This window comes from Meles meles, chromosome 4, assembly GCF_922984935.1.
Source record: "Meles meles chromosome 4, mMelMel3.1 paternal haplotype, whole genome shotgun sequence".
Taxonomy (NCBI): domain Eukaryota; kingdom Metazoa; phylum Chordata; class Mammalia; order Carnivora; family Mustelidae; genus Meles; species Meles meles.
This window is the reverse complement of record NC_060069.1, coordinates 101,182,962-101,197,037: the sequence shown is the minus strand read 5'-3', so window position 1 is coordinate 101,197,037 and position 14,076 is coordinate 101,182,962. Positions and strand designations below refer to the sequence as shown.

The 14,076-nt window shown below is 33.9% G+C and overlaps 1 protein-coding gene across 10 annotated transcripts in view; it reads right to left on the bottom strand.

Moving 5' to 3' along the window:
* Positions 1-14,076, bottom strand: part of ZBTB20 (zinc finger and BTB domain containing 20) — an 813,196-nt gene that overhangs the window by 706,397 nt on the left and 92,723 nt on the right. For 2 of the 10 annotated variants that reach the window (XM_046003199.1, XM_046003200.1), the window contains 2 exons: positions 4,048-4,099; positions 2,432-2,505 (listed from right to left, as the gene is read on the bottom strand). The exons of 7 other annotated variants lie outside the window; for them this stretch is intronic. The gene's annotated coding sequence lies outside the window, so the exon portion shown is untranslated. The remainder of the gene's footprint in view (positions 1-2,431; positions 2,506-4,047; positions 4,100-14,076) is intronic. One more of the 10 variants, XM_046003198.1, reaches the window with a different exon arrangement.

Below are 14,076 nucleotides of genomic sequence, written 5' to 3'. Positions count from 1 at the left end.
AAACTTGCTCCTTGTGTGCATAACTCCAGAAAATATAAGAGCAAGTACAACACAAGAAGAAAAATGACTTGGCTCTACAGATTTGATAATAGAAAGTTAAAAAATCACAAATAAATAGACGGAAACAAACATAGCCAGATGAGTAAATATACTGCACATACTTAGTAAATTATTAAGTATTTAACAAAGTAAGGAACAAAAATAACATACTAATTGTTTAATGGACTAAACTCATCCCAGTGAAGTTTCCTTAATATATTTTTTGCTACGTAAATCATATTTTTTCCTTGAATTTTTATTAAAAATCAGAGGTATATCATCCTGAAATAAATTTACTCCTCTATGTAAAGAATTCGTCCAACCTTGGAGAAATCGCAAATTTCATACAAATAGATGTTTTGATAAACTATCAACATGGTTGTTATATTAAAAAGAAATACTAAAATTTAATTTAAAATTTAAATTAGACAGTAGCTCTAAAATCAATACTATCAACATTTACTTAACATAACTGCAATATAAATGCAGCAAAATCTTTTCAACAGCTTTTAACAACTTTCTCATATTTATATTTAGTTCACACAATTTTCACCCTTATGTTTTTAATATATTTTTTTCTTTTTTTGCATTCTCCCTCTTTACTAAAGATCACTGGCTGCTTCTCTGACATCATTGTTAGATAACATCTCAGTGACCTGTTACTGTATCCTTGGATGGGAAGAGATAGTATCTCCAGTAAGGTCAATATGACTCAACTGTGTGATATGAACATTAAAAAAAAAAAAAGATTAAATCTTAAACTGTGCGAGCAGAATAACATTATCTAGAATGAGGGAGATAGCAATTCCACTCTCGTCAGCAATGGTCAGATGACATGATCAATAGCGCGATACAGAATTACCCAGAATCACTATAATATTCTAAGAAAGGAGACAAGGAAGGGTACAAGACTAGAATCATGGAATGGCTGAAAGAACCAAGGGTATTGAATGTTACTATTTATGCGGCTTTTTTATTTATGGGAGAATAGTTAGAGTAGAACGTTTTCAAATGTTTGAAAACTTCGTATTAGATTTATTTTGCATGGTATCAAGGGAAATACTAAAATAATGGGTTGGAAATACTAGATACAGATTTCAATTCAAAGTAAATAAGAACTTAACATCATAACTGCTCACAGAGTATAAGTGACTGGAGATATTTATTCAAAAAGTGGGAAGTTGGACTACATTGTCCTTAAGAGCAATTTTTCCATATGACTCAATGATTATTCTGAAAGCTAAGAACTAAAATATTTAATCTTGCTGAGCTATAGATGTTTTTCTGATGCTGCCTGAAGTCTGCAGTTATCAATCTATTGTTTGATTTTTACTAACAAAATATTAAAAAGTTGTTCTTTCCCCCAAGTTAATAGGTAGTTTATGCAATGGAGATTGCTTTTTAAAAGTTGTGGGTTTTTTTCTACTTCAAGAAATACAGCCTGACAAAGTGCTAAATGACCCACTGACTGAATCAGTCAATCAGTCAGTTAATAAATACGTATTCAGAGACAGATATGTGCCAAAAACTCCAAGGTGGCAGACAAAAAGAGACAACAAGATAGGGCCTCTGCTTATAATCTATTAGGTCAAGTAGACACACAAAAATCATTTTATAAGTACTGGCTCTTATTCTAGAAGCATGTGCTCTGGAAGCACACTGAAATGGTGTTTAATTTTCCCAGGAGAATCAGGGAGGACTTTACAGAGGAGGCAGGATTTGAGCTGGGTTTTACAAGTTTAGGATTTCACTGGATAGTAAGGGAAGAGAATGGTATTTTAGGCAGAGGAAGCATCATGTGCTCTGAGGCATGGAAATACAGAGCATGTTTAGGAGAAATGGTAAAAAATGTGGTAAAGCTAAGGTGTAAGATACAGAGTAAGGAGAAAATATTAAAAAAATTGACAAAGCAGTTTGTGGTTAAGTGCCTTTGGACAATATAAGGATTTGGGTTTACCTTGAATGTAAAGGGAAGATGTTTCTAGGTAGAAGGGTGACATGACCAGATTTGCATTTTAGAAAATTTGTGAGCATCAGTGTGAGGAATTCACTTCCTTCAAATATTAGTTTTTGCTTTAAAATATTTCAGGGGGAGCTGAGTCTTTCAATGACTGGCACCAGCGAGGGTAAGTTAATAAATACCAAATGGCAGCATAGAGCACTCAATTCTTTATAATATTGGTTATTATTTCTGAACCTGTATTTTGACTTAAATGATCCCTTTATTCAAAAATTCCATAAATGAGTGAACACGATTTAAACTGATTGGTATGAAGTAGACTACCATAAAATGAATGAGCATTTTTTAAGAGTTAAAGACCATGTTGGTGCACAACAGGGAAAAGGCAATTAACTCAAAAAAGATAAAAATGTCGGATCAAATTAGAAATACCTTACACTCAATGGGCTTCTAAACTTCTCTTGCAGAAGCTGCCATTTATTTTGAAGTTATAATGTGTCTACCACCTAAAATGTGTAAAGCAATTTCATATTACCATCTCTTTTCTCTGCCTTGATCCCCACCATGACAATATGAATAAACACTACTATTCTCATTTTATCAGGAATAAAACTGAGGCTCATAAAAATTAAATTATTTGCCAGTTATATTTACAGTTAATAAATGATAGTGTCAAAGTCAAACTTCTAGTTTGTGATTATAGGTCCAGTCCTCAGTTCACTTTATCATGCTTCACAACTGAAAAACGGTTTAAAACTATGACATGGGTAAGACAAGGAGATGAAAGAACCAAATGATTCTATGCAATTCTATAGAAAAGAGAAAAAGAGAATACAAATACTTTAAACAGGATTGCATGCTTTTCTGAGAATCATTTTGGAAGAATTTTCATGCCAAAGAAAATGATGACCAATCATTTACTAAAATGATTTACTAAAATTTACTAAAGAAGCTCTTTACATTTGGCAGGAGGAGGGAATTTGGAGTTGATAATTTGTTGATGAAATAATTAGCAAAACACATAAATGATTTGTAACTTAGGACCAAAAAAACTTCACATGACTATAAATTCCTTATGGAGAAATCAGTTCTCCTTGTCTCATGTCATCATACCTTTAAATTTATGTGCAAAAATTTGAACAGTTAACAGTAAAATTGTATATTTAGTAGAGTAAAAGGTCTCCTTCCCTCTATTTCCTATGGAGAAGAAACTATAATAACTCATCCTGGATTATGAAAATAAAGATTTCTTTCTTTTCTCAAAGAGTTTATTCCAGCAATAAGAGGCAACTTTTTTTTGAACATTTGAAAAATGTCTATGAGATCTACATCAGGAAGCTATACCTTTCCCATGCTTTATCACCATAGTCCATTTTTACAACTGCATAACAACAAAAATTTATGCAAAGAAGAATAGAGATCAATATATTTTATCAAAAGTGTTGTAATCCAAAGTTAAATCTAACTTTTTGGTTTTAACACTAAAGGAGAAAATAATTAACTGAAGACATTTCCTTTAGAAAATTTTTCATTACCTTCTATCTCCAGAAATTCTAGTTTTCCCAGTTTTTGGCTGCATCTTTCTAGGAATGTACATTCTTTTCCTTGCCTCAATCTGAAAATAGTGTTTCTATCCATAAAGTCTCATGCTAGCAATATTTCACATCTTGACTCACAAATTTTCTATGATATCACAATGAATCGGCACATCTTATATGTGCTAGATTTTTAAAACAAATATTTTAACCCTAGAAATATATTCTCTGAAAGAGTTGGTAACTTCCTTAAATGAAATATAAAAAGGTAGTTGGAACCAGAAGAGATCATCAACCACATCAGAACAGTTTTAAGATAATTTTACTTCACACTTGTCTTTTAACCCTCCTCCATCACTTCTACTGCCTGAATTCATAAACCTTACTTCCAGGATTTACTCTCCAAGAGATTTCATATAATGTAATACTGAACTTTGGCATGTTGTTGCCAGCCAGGCTGGTTTACCCTCTTTCATTCCCCAGTGAGAAAAAACTTTTCTCTAAGATACAGACCTTAAATCAGAAGTTAAAGCCTAATGTGTTTCAGTCCCATTACCAGGTTAATCTAAAAGGCAAAAATAAAGAACATTTAAAAAATTTTTTATAAAACAGCTAAACCAAATGACTCTTGTTCGTGGACATTAAGGAGCATTTATTACAATTGTGTGAAAAAGGGGCACCTGGGTGGCTCAGTGGGTTAGGCCTCTGTTTTCGGTTCCAGTCATGGTCTCGGGATCCTGGGATCGAGCCTAACATTGGGCTCTTTGCTCAGCGGGGAGCCTGCTTCCCCCTTTCTCCCTCTGCCTGCCTCTCTCTGCCTACTTGTGATCTCTGTCGGTCAAATAAATAAACAAACAAGCAAAAATCTAAAAATTGTGTGAAAAATGAGTTATTTTGGTCATTATCTGTATCAGTGATTTCAAATTGCGGCTAACTATAAGAATCACTTGGAACCTTTTAAAACATACTAATGCCAGAGCCCCACCCTATACTGATTAAATCTCAATTGGCAGAGCCAAGTTTAAAGCATACCTGGGATAGCATTTTGTTGTTGCTGTTGACTATTTAGCAGTCATTAAGAACACAGCCTACTTTTAAGTTATAAAACTGTTTCTTCAACTCCAAAACAGGCATAATGATTATATTATGTGTATATTATGGGGGTTAAATGAAATAATGCCTGTAAGGAGCCTAAAACAGTGACACAACATGCATTCAAATATTTGTTGGCGCTGTTGCTGTTAGAACTCTTGCTGATCTGCATGGGTATCAGGCCTGTCAGTGCAACAGAAGGGACATGGTGTTCCTATGAATAAGAAGGAAGAATATTTTTCCAACATCAATCTTAGCAAGCAGTGTGCTATACCAGAAGATGGGGGTAAAGAAGCAAATCATATTTGGGCTTCCTCTGATAGATGTTACCTTACTGAAGTATCTTCATGCCACATACAGGGTCACAAAAAGCTCTGCGGAATGCAGGGTTGAATTTTCTGGAAGAACTGATCAATCCCATTCATTCAGTTAGTCATCTTGAACATTCTTCCTCTATTTCTCTATAACAAATTTCAACCAACCACAAAACACGTAACATACAATCCTATTTATATACATGCATATATAAAATAAGTATACGTTTATATATGCATATATAGAAATTTTTCTTTTGTCTATATAATTTTTTGTAGCAACTTAATTTTCTACAAGAAACAGACTATTAAATAAGTAAAACCACAGTTATTGTCATTTGAATTGAACAAATAATATTTACATCCACTAAAAAATACAAAGAAATTATACATTTCTAAAACTAAATTTGTAAAGAAGAAACTAGCACCAGGGTTTGTGTTCTAAAAAAAAGTTCTGCTTTCTTATCTTAACTAAAAATCATGTTGATTTTAAATCAGTAAGTTAAGGCTATTTAAGAACTGATACATATAGCTTAATGATGCTACTTGCAATTATATGAATAGTCTTTATAGGCATTTTAAGTATTATGAAGAATTATTTCTCTCCTTTATTCATGCTTGCCAAGGTAGCTTATGAATTAGCTTTCAAGAGAAACCATTTTGATTCATGTATAACAAAACTTCACCTTGCTATGAGCAAGATTCCCTATCCCATACTCTAACAATGACACTTCCAGTCCACATCACAGCTCAGAAAATCATTATTAAAAACAAACACAAATCTCTATTGTAGAGTATGGGGTTTTAGCGATAAGCAGAACAAAAAGTCATCATGCACTTCTCCCTCAGATATTCTTGGCACAAATGCCAAGAGCTGATTTAGACCTTCCAACTTGAAATTTAATTATCTGCTAGCACATACATTAGACGATATCTATTTTTCCACAATGCATTAATGTGTTGGTGTAATCCAAAATCAAACAATGTGGTTTGATAAAGGTATCTTATCAACAGTTTCTTCTTTGTCTTGAAGCATATTTGCCACTAGCTTTAAGATTGATTTACCAGGTTTCAAAGCAATCGTGTATATTACTTGTATCTGTTTTTGCTTTGAGGACTACAGTTCTGATTTAAGCTTCTGTAGTTTTGATCTTTTCACCCTTGGCAACAAAAGTCATCAAGTTTTGTACCAGAAAGCATTAAAAAGGACAAAAAAGTTTCAATAATTCCTTTGATTATCTGACAAAGTTTGAGAGGGACAGTACTAGGAACTAGGAGGAGAAGACTGCTGATACTCATCACTAGGCTTTTCTACTTGTAATTTTAAAGTAATTGTCTAAAATCATCACACCGGGGGCGCCTGGGTGGCTCAGTGGGTTGAGCCGCTGCCTTCGGCTCAGGTCATGATCTCGGGGTCCTGGGATCGAGTCCCACATCGGGCTCTCTGCTCAGCAGGGAGCCTGCTTACCTCTCTCTCTCTCTGCCTGCCTCTCTATCTACTTGTGATCTCTCTCTGTCAAATAAATAAAAAATAAAAATCTTAAAAAAAAAAAGAAAAAAAAAGAAAAAATAAAATCATCACACCGGCATGTTCACTTTTACCAGCATATACCAAATATACATTTAACATTTTTCCAGAATATTCACTATATTTATAATATTATTATGAATTAATTAAAAATTTCACCTATCCTTTATTTCAATGAACCTATTTTTAACTATTATTTTTAACGACTGATATATTTTTGTGAACTGGGAATATAACAGAAAAGTAACAACAATCTGAAAGTTTCATAAAGACATCTTAGCCAAGATATGTCATATACTGTATCCCATTATTAGTTGAGAGAAACTCTTTGCAATATGAATATGTGAAAAATATATAATATGTGAATGTATACAAAAGCTCGTGAAAATATAATTTCTTATGTTGTGAAATGAATGTGAACAAATTTATTTCATTGCTTTTCTTTTTCTCTAAAACTACTGAAATTCATGGGCCCCTTGATAAATTGCTAGGTCCACAGGCAACAAATGAAGGAAATTCTTATAAAAGAACAAAAACCCTAAGTCTGAGTTAGGACAGGTGATTCAGGGAAGACAGATCTTTATTGAACATTAAAAAACTAAGTAATTAATTGAGACACTTTCAGTAGCAACCCATTCACATCATAAACAATCCTCCTTGCATTTATCTGTGACTAAGAAATGTGCTTCATCCAAATACCTTGTTATGAAACACTGAAAGAAAGCACCAGACGCAATCACATTCAATGGATCTATTCAGTAATAAAACTTAGATGCACAGTCTAGTCTAGTCTATATAAAAGTGGGGTTCCTTGCTACAGAATGGCTTGTATGGTATCTGGAAAGGATCTTCTCTTGAGCAATAGCTCAAACAAGCAGAACAGAATATCACATCATAGACCTAATTTCAGAAGATTTTCTTTCCAAATGTTAGTTTTATTTTTATAGCAAACTCATGCATGTGTGTGGCACTTGATGATACAAATCCTAATGTAAATTCCCACCTTCTAAGAGCCACACACTTCAGTCACAGTACCATGAATTCTTTAAATATACTGCAAAATGGGAAGCCAAGAGGCTATGGTAGCAGAACCAAGAACAAAGAAGATCGTAGATACGACATGGGGGTTCTTTAAAAACCAATAGGTACTTTCCTACTCCTTGGTATTACTTTTCATCAATTCTTTTCTTCATTTTTTTCTACTGCAGTATTGATATAATGTTTGAATAATTACTAAACTTATTTCTACTCACAAATGGAACACTGTAAGAGGTTCTGCTTTGGGCGAAAAAAAGACAGGGAGCTGTTCTATAGACAGGTAGTGGAAAAATGTAACATGGAGAATCTACCTACTACTCTTCTCCTGCTGAGTTTGCTCACTCTATACATATTGCAACTAAAATTGCCTTAGAAGAAACATACTCAAGAGTACAGACTATATCTTCTGTCTCTACTTATTAAATCCTGAGGATTTCCTGATACAAGGTGGAATTATTGTATTTCATAGGAAACACTCAGAAAAACAGAGCATAAAGAAAAGAAAAAGAATATAGACCTATGTCAGAATACAAACATACCGTGATTTAACTGGTGGTAAAGAGCGTGCTCTCATATGTAAATTGCCTTACACATGATGGAATTGGGAATTTACAACTCTTCTTGCCTGTGCAGTTACCTGGAATTGTGGCAATTCCCTGATCCCAGAGATAGTATCGTTAGGAGTGAGTTGGACAGTTAGGAAGTCATGGCCAGGGTCCCTAACAAGAAGATATAGAGTAAGGACAGCAAAGTCCTTACAGCACTAGCATCCTGTTTTACAGCTTAGGCAAGACCACAAGAGCATCCTCTGCAGAAGAGACTTCTGCAAAACATCCTGAGACCAAAAAAATTAACCATAAAACATTGGTCATTATCACAAGTTGAGGCAGTTAGTCTCCAAATGTCAGTCCCCAAAACTATCAGCACTTGAACAATAACCCTGTAGGTGGAAGGGTGCCTAATCAAAGCCCTGATTGGCACGCCTTAGCAGCCAATCCACAAGGAGCCCACACTCAGGATATTAGGATAGTTCTGCAAAAGAGCTCATAAGAACCCTAGATATTAAAACACCAAAGTGGCAACACTTTCAGGTCTCTGGGGAGCTTTGCACTATCACTCAATAAACTTTGTCTTGTTGCCCACCTCTCTTTGGCCTACTTCTTCATCTTTGAAGCAGCATGCCCAAGAACCTAAGGTACTGAGGGAACAGAAATCCTGTAACATTGAGATCATAATGTTGGAATAAACAAAACAAATAATTACTAACAGCTGATAAAATTTTCAATATCAAATACCAATTCTCTTTTTACTTGAAGTGTATCTACACACACACAGACAAAAATCCATTATTTTTATTTGATCCAATTAGTCTTTATTCCTGAATTAGTTTGACGGAAAAAAAAAAAAAAGTCCCCAACACAAGTGTGTCCATTCTGAAACTACCTTAGGTCCTGTTATTTTTTTATTTTTCAAAATTATGCAACCGGATTTATTAAATGGACACAAGTCACTGAGATTTGATATAGGGAACTTCTTGCCCACCTTCCCTCCCCATTGCCTTCAATAATACGAAGCTGTTATTCTTCATTTTTTCCATCTCCTATTTGTCCTGCATCTTTTCTAGGATCAGTGATGGAGGTACGTAGGCAACTAGAAAGAAAGGGGCAAAATCCTTTTGCTTATCTGGGTGCTGCTTATTCAGCTCTCTCTGGGTCCTTAATGATGTCCATATACGACATGCTTACTTATATCTTTCTCCCTGCAAGCTGCTCTTCTGGGTTCTTTAGAGGACTTTTATTGAGGACCTCTCTGCTTCATTGTTAAACTTAGATACCCTTGAGCTCCTGTTCCTGGAGCCTGACCCCACAAAACCTGTTACTGAGTCAGCCCTTAATTTTTTTTTTTACTGAAGTATAATTAACATACAGTGTTGTATTAGGTTCAGGTATACAATATAATGATTCAATAATTCTATATATTACTCATCATGATAAGTGTACTCTTAATCACCTTATCTATTTCACCCTACTTAATATGGTTTAAATTCTATGCCAAAGTCAGGGCCTTGGGTTCATATGATTTATACTGATAAATGATAATGATAACTGTAATAATATCCCAACAGAAGTGTCTGTTATTTCAGATAAAATAAATAATCTTGGCTGAATTAAACCAAATGTTGAGATGACTATTACTGTGTACATTTCAAAGTAGGCATAAGCTTCAGAAAATGAATTGAACTCAACAACTGTTACTATCACAGAATTTAAGTATTAAGGACTACTGTGAAAGGTCATTCATCAGTCTTTGCTCACACACATAGGAAGTAAAACCAATAATCTGTCCTTTGTTTATAAAGATGTGACAACTTTCCAATTTTTATTTACATTTTAATTGAGCATTTCTTAAACACCTGTCTTAAAATAGTAATTTTGGATGATCTACAAAAAATATATATATTAAAGACTTGTATCTAAAAGGGGATTTATAGTAATCCATGCATGTTCTAGCTTACTTCTATAACTTCATCTTTCACATGTTCACACATTCTCACCTGCAACCTCACTCCAGTCACAATGAAGAGTCTGCACACCCATGAGCCTGCCACACAGTCTGGGTTTTTTTTTATCTTTTTTTTTTTTTTTTTTTCATTTCCAAGCTTTTGAACAAGCTATTTCTTCTTCCTACAATACCCTTAACATTTCCTCCTCTGGCTAATATCTACTCACCTTTCCAGGACCATTTCGCTCAGCATGTCGTACAAGAAGCCCTTCCTGACTTGGGTTAGGTACCCATCCTATATGGCTCTATACCTCTCTGTAGTAATTTGCTTCAATAGCAATTATTGTACAGTATTAAAAATATCTGATGACCTACCTGCCTCTCCCTCTACACCATATATTCTCTGAGGACAGGGAGGATTTGGTGATTACTTTTATTCCTCTAGCATCTGGACAAATAGGAAGTATTGACTAAATATATCAGGATACAAGGCAAACTGTTTACTCAATGTTATTTCTCAGAAGAGAGGTTTCATATTATAAAACACATTCCCAATTAACAAAGTACTATTTGGGAAAGATATACTAGTTAGAAATGACCTCAATCAGTATTAGTTTTGGATGGTCTTACAGTTCATTCTGATAGAATAGTTAAAAATAGAGACAAAAAAGTTAATGCATTTTTAGTGTTTCTTCCTGGCAATTTAATTCACAACTGTATTAGATGTCATTGTAAATAAGACTTTCAAACATCACTTAGAAAAGCAAAGAATTATACTGTTACTTTATAGAGGTCATGATATACACTTGAGAGACAGTGTTATAAAAAAATCCCCTAGGGTTATGCAAATGTCATTTGTGTCTTATGATGACATTTTAAGTGATACCATCAAACCTGGATTTAAAATATACTATAACTAAACTTAAGTAAAACTGAAGATAGACTTAAGAAAACTTTCAAAAAGATGCTAATTTTAAAAATGTGAAGAATCTGAATGAAACTTCCATAAAATTAGAATTGAACAAATAATATGAGTAGATTATAATATCACTTTATGTGACATTATTTTTAATTATACATATGTTCCTAAATTACCAAGTTAGATAAGTAAACATTTGTCTATTGCATCCAAAGTTTCCCCCAAAGTTTTTTTCTTCCTTGATAAAACAAGGAACTCACTGACTTACAGTCAGATATCTTATTTGGGATTATCTATGGAATTTGGCAAATATATGATTAAATAAGTGAATGAATGAACTAAGCTCTCTTCCATCCTCTCTTAGAAATAAAAAAATGTTTCATTAACAAACAATTTATGCAAGGACAATTATTAATACATTTTACAAATTAAGACAGTGAATATGTGAATTTACATGACTGATCCTCTACATCTCACAATCATTTCTTGAATTTTATTTCACTTTCTATAATCCCTGCCATAAATATTCAAGCATGTACTATCTCACAAACATAGGCTAATTGGCATATAAATTTAGGGAACTTTTCAACAAAATTTTTATGTATGGATGCTAGTTCTGATTAAAGATTATGATAATATGTCAACTAATATGGACATATGGCTAGAATATCACTACATAGTTTTATCTACAGAAACGAGTAATAATAAAAGAATGGTAATAAAATGAAAGCTAAAAGCTACTACAAAATTCAATTAGAACAACAGAAAGCTAAAGTCAATCCAAAACCATAGGAAGACAAATATTTTGTTCACATTTTATACATTGTTTATCTGCTTACTTATTGGATGAAAGAGGTCTTTATGTTCTTTATAGATTTTGATAGTAAGCCTTTATCAGATTTGTCATTTGCAAGTATCTTCTCCCATTCCGTAGGTTGCCTTCTAGTTTTGTTGATTATTTCCCTTGCCTCTGGAGGCATGTGTAGTAAGAAGTTGCTATGGCCAATGTCAAAGAGGTTGATGCCTATGTTCTTCTCTAGGATTTTGACAGTTTCCTATTCATCCATTTTGAAGTTATTTGTGTGTTTGATGTAAGAAAGTGGTCTAGTTTCATTCTTTTGCATATAGCTGTCTGTTTTTTCCAACACTATTTGTTGAAGAGACTTTTTCCCACTGGATAGTCTTCTCTGCTTTGTTGAAAATTAGTTGACCATATAGTTGTGAGTCCATTTCTGGGTTTTTCATTTTGTTCCATTGATCTCTGTGTCTGTTCTTATGCCAGTACCATACTGTATTAATCACTAAAGCTTTGTCATACAGCATGAAGTCTGGATGTGATGCTTCCAGCTTTGCCTTTCTTTTCAAGATTGCTTTGGCTATTTAGGGTCTTTTGTGGTTCTACACAATTTTTAGGATTGTTTGTCCTAGCTCTGTGAAAAATGCTGGTGGTATTTTGATAGGGACTGCAATATGTCAAATGTGTAGATTGCTTTGGTTAATAGAGACATTTTAACAATATTTGTTCTTCCAACCCATGAGCAAGGGATGTTTTTTGATTTCTTTGTGTCATAAGTGTTCTATAGTTTTCAGAGTACAGATGTTTTATGGGTTTGGTTGGGTTTATTCCTAGCTCTCTTATGGTTTTTGGTGCAATTGTAAAATGGGATTGATTTCTTGATTTATCTTTCTGCTCCTTCATTATTGGTGTAGAAATGCCACAGATTTCTGCACGTTGATTTTGTATCCTGCTACTTAACTGAATTCACGTATCAGTTCTAGCAATTTTTTAGTGGAGTCTTTCAGTTTTCTATGGAGTATCACGTCATCTGCAAATAGTGAAAGTTTGACTTCTTCCTTGTCAATCCGGATGACTTTTATTTCTTTTTGTTGTCTGATTGCTGGGGCTGGGACTTGCAGTACTGGGATAAATAATAGTGGTGAGAGTGGACATCCCTGTCTTGTTCCTCAACATAGAGGAAAAGCTCTCAGTTTTTCTGACTGAGAATTATATTGGCTGTAGGTCCTTCATATATGGCCTTTGTGATGTTCAAATATGTTCCCTCTATCCCTACTTTGTAGAGGGTTTTTTTCAAGAATAGATTCTATACTTTGTCAAATGCTTTTTCTGTATGTGTTGGGAGGATCATATCGTTCTTATTGATCTGGTGTATATAGTTTTTATTGATGTGGTTTATCACAACTGATTGATTTGCAAATATTGAGCCACCCTTGCAACCCAGGAATAAATCCCACTTGATCATAGTGAATGATTTTTTAATGTGCTGTTGGATATGATTTGTTAGTATTTGTTGAGAATTTTTGCATCCATATTCATCAAGGATACTGGCCTGTAATTTTCTTTTTTAATGGGGTCTTTCTCTGGTTTTGGAATCAAAGTAATGCTGACCTCATAGAATGAGTTTGGTAGTTTTCCTTCCACTTCTTTTTTCTTTTTCTTTTTTTTTTTTTTTTTTGGGAACAGTTTGAGAATAATAGGTGTTAACACTTCTTTAAATGTTTGGCAGAATTCCCCTATGAAGCCATATGGCCCTGGACTTTTGTTTGTTGGAAATTTTTGATTACCGATTTGATTTCTTTGCTGGTTGTTGGTCTGTTCAAGTATTCTATTTACTCCTGTTTCAGTTTTGGTAGTTTATATGTTCCTAGGAACTTACCCATTTCTTCCACATTGCCCAATTTGTTGACATATAATTTTTTCATAATATTCTCCTATAATTGTTTGTATTTCTATGGCATTAGTTGTAATCTCTCCTATCTCATTCATGATTTTATTTATTTGGGTCCTTTATTTGATAAGTATGTCTAAGGACTTAACAATTTTATTAATTTTTCAAAGAACCAGCTCCTTGTTTCATTGATCTGTTCTATGGGGGTTCTCTGTTTGTTTCTATATCATTTATTTTTGCTCTAATCTTTTTTTTTTTTTAAGATTTTATTTATTTATTTGACAGAGAGAGATCACAAGTAGGCAGAGAGGCAGGCAGAGAGAGAGAGGAGGAAGCAGGCTCCCTGCTTGAGCAGAGAGCCCGACGTGGGGCTCGATCCCAGGACCCTAGGATCATGACCTGAGCCGAAGGCAGAGGCTTTAACCCACTGAGCCACCCAGGCGCCCCTTTTTGCTCTAATCT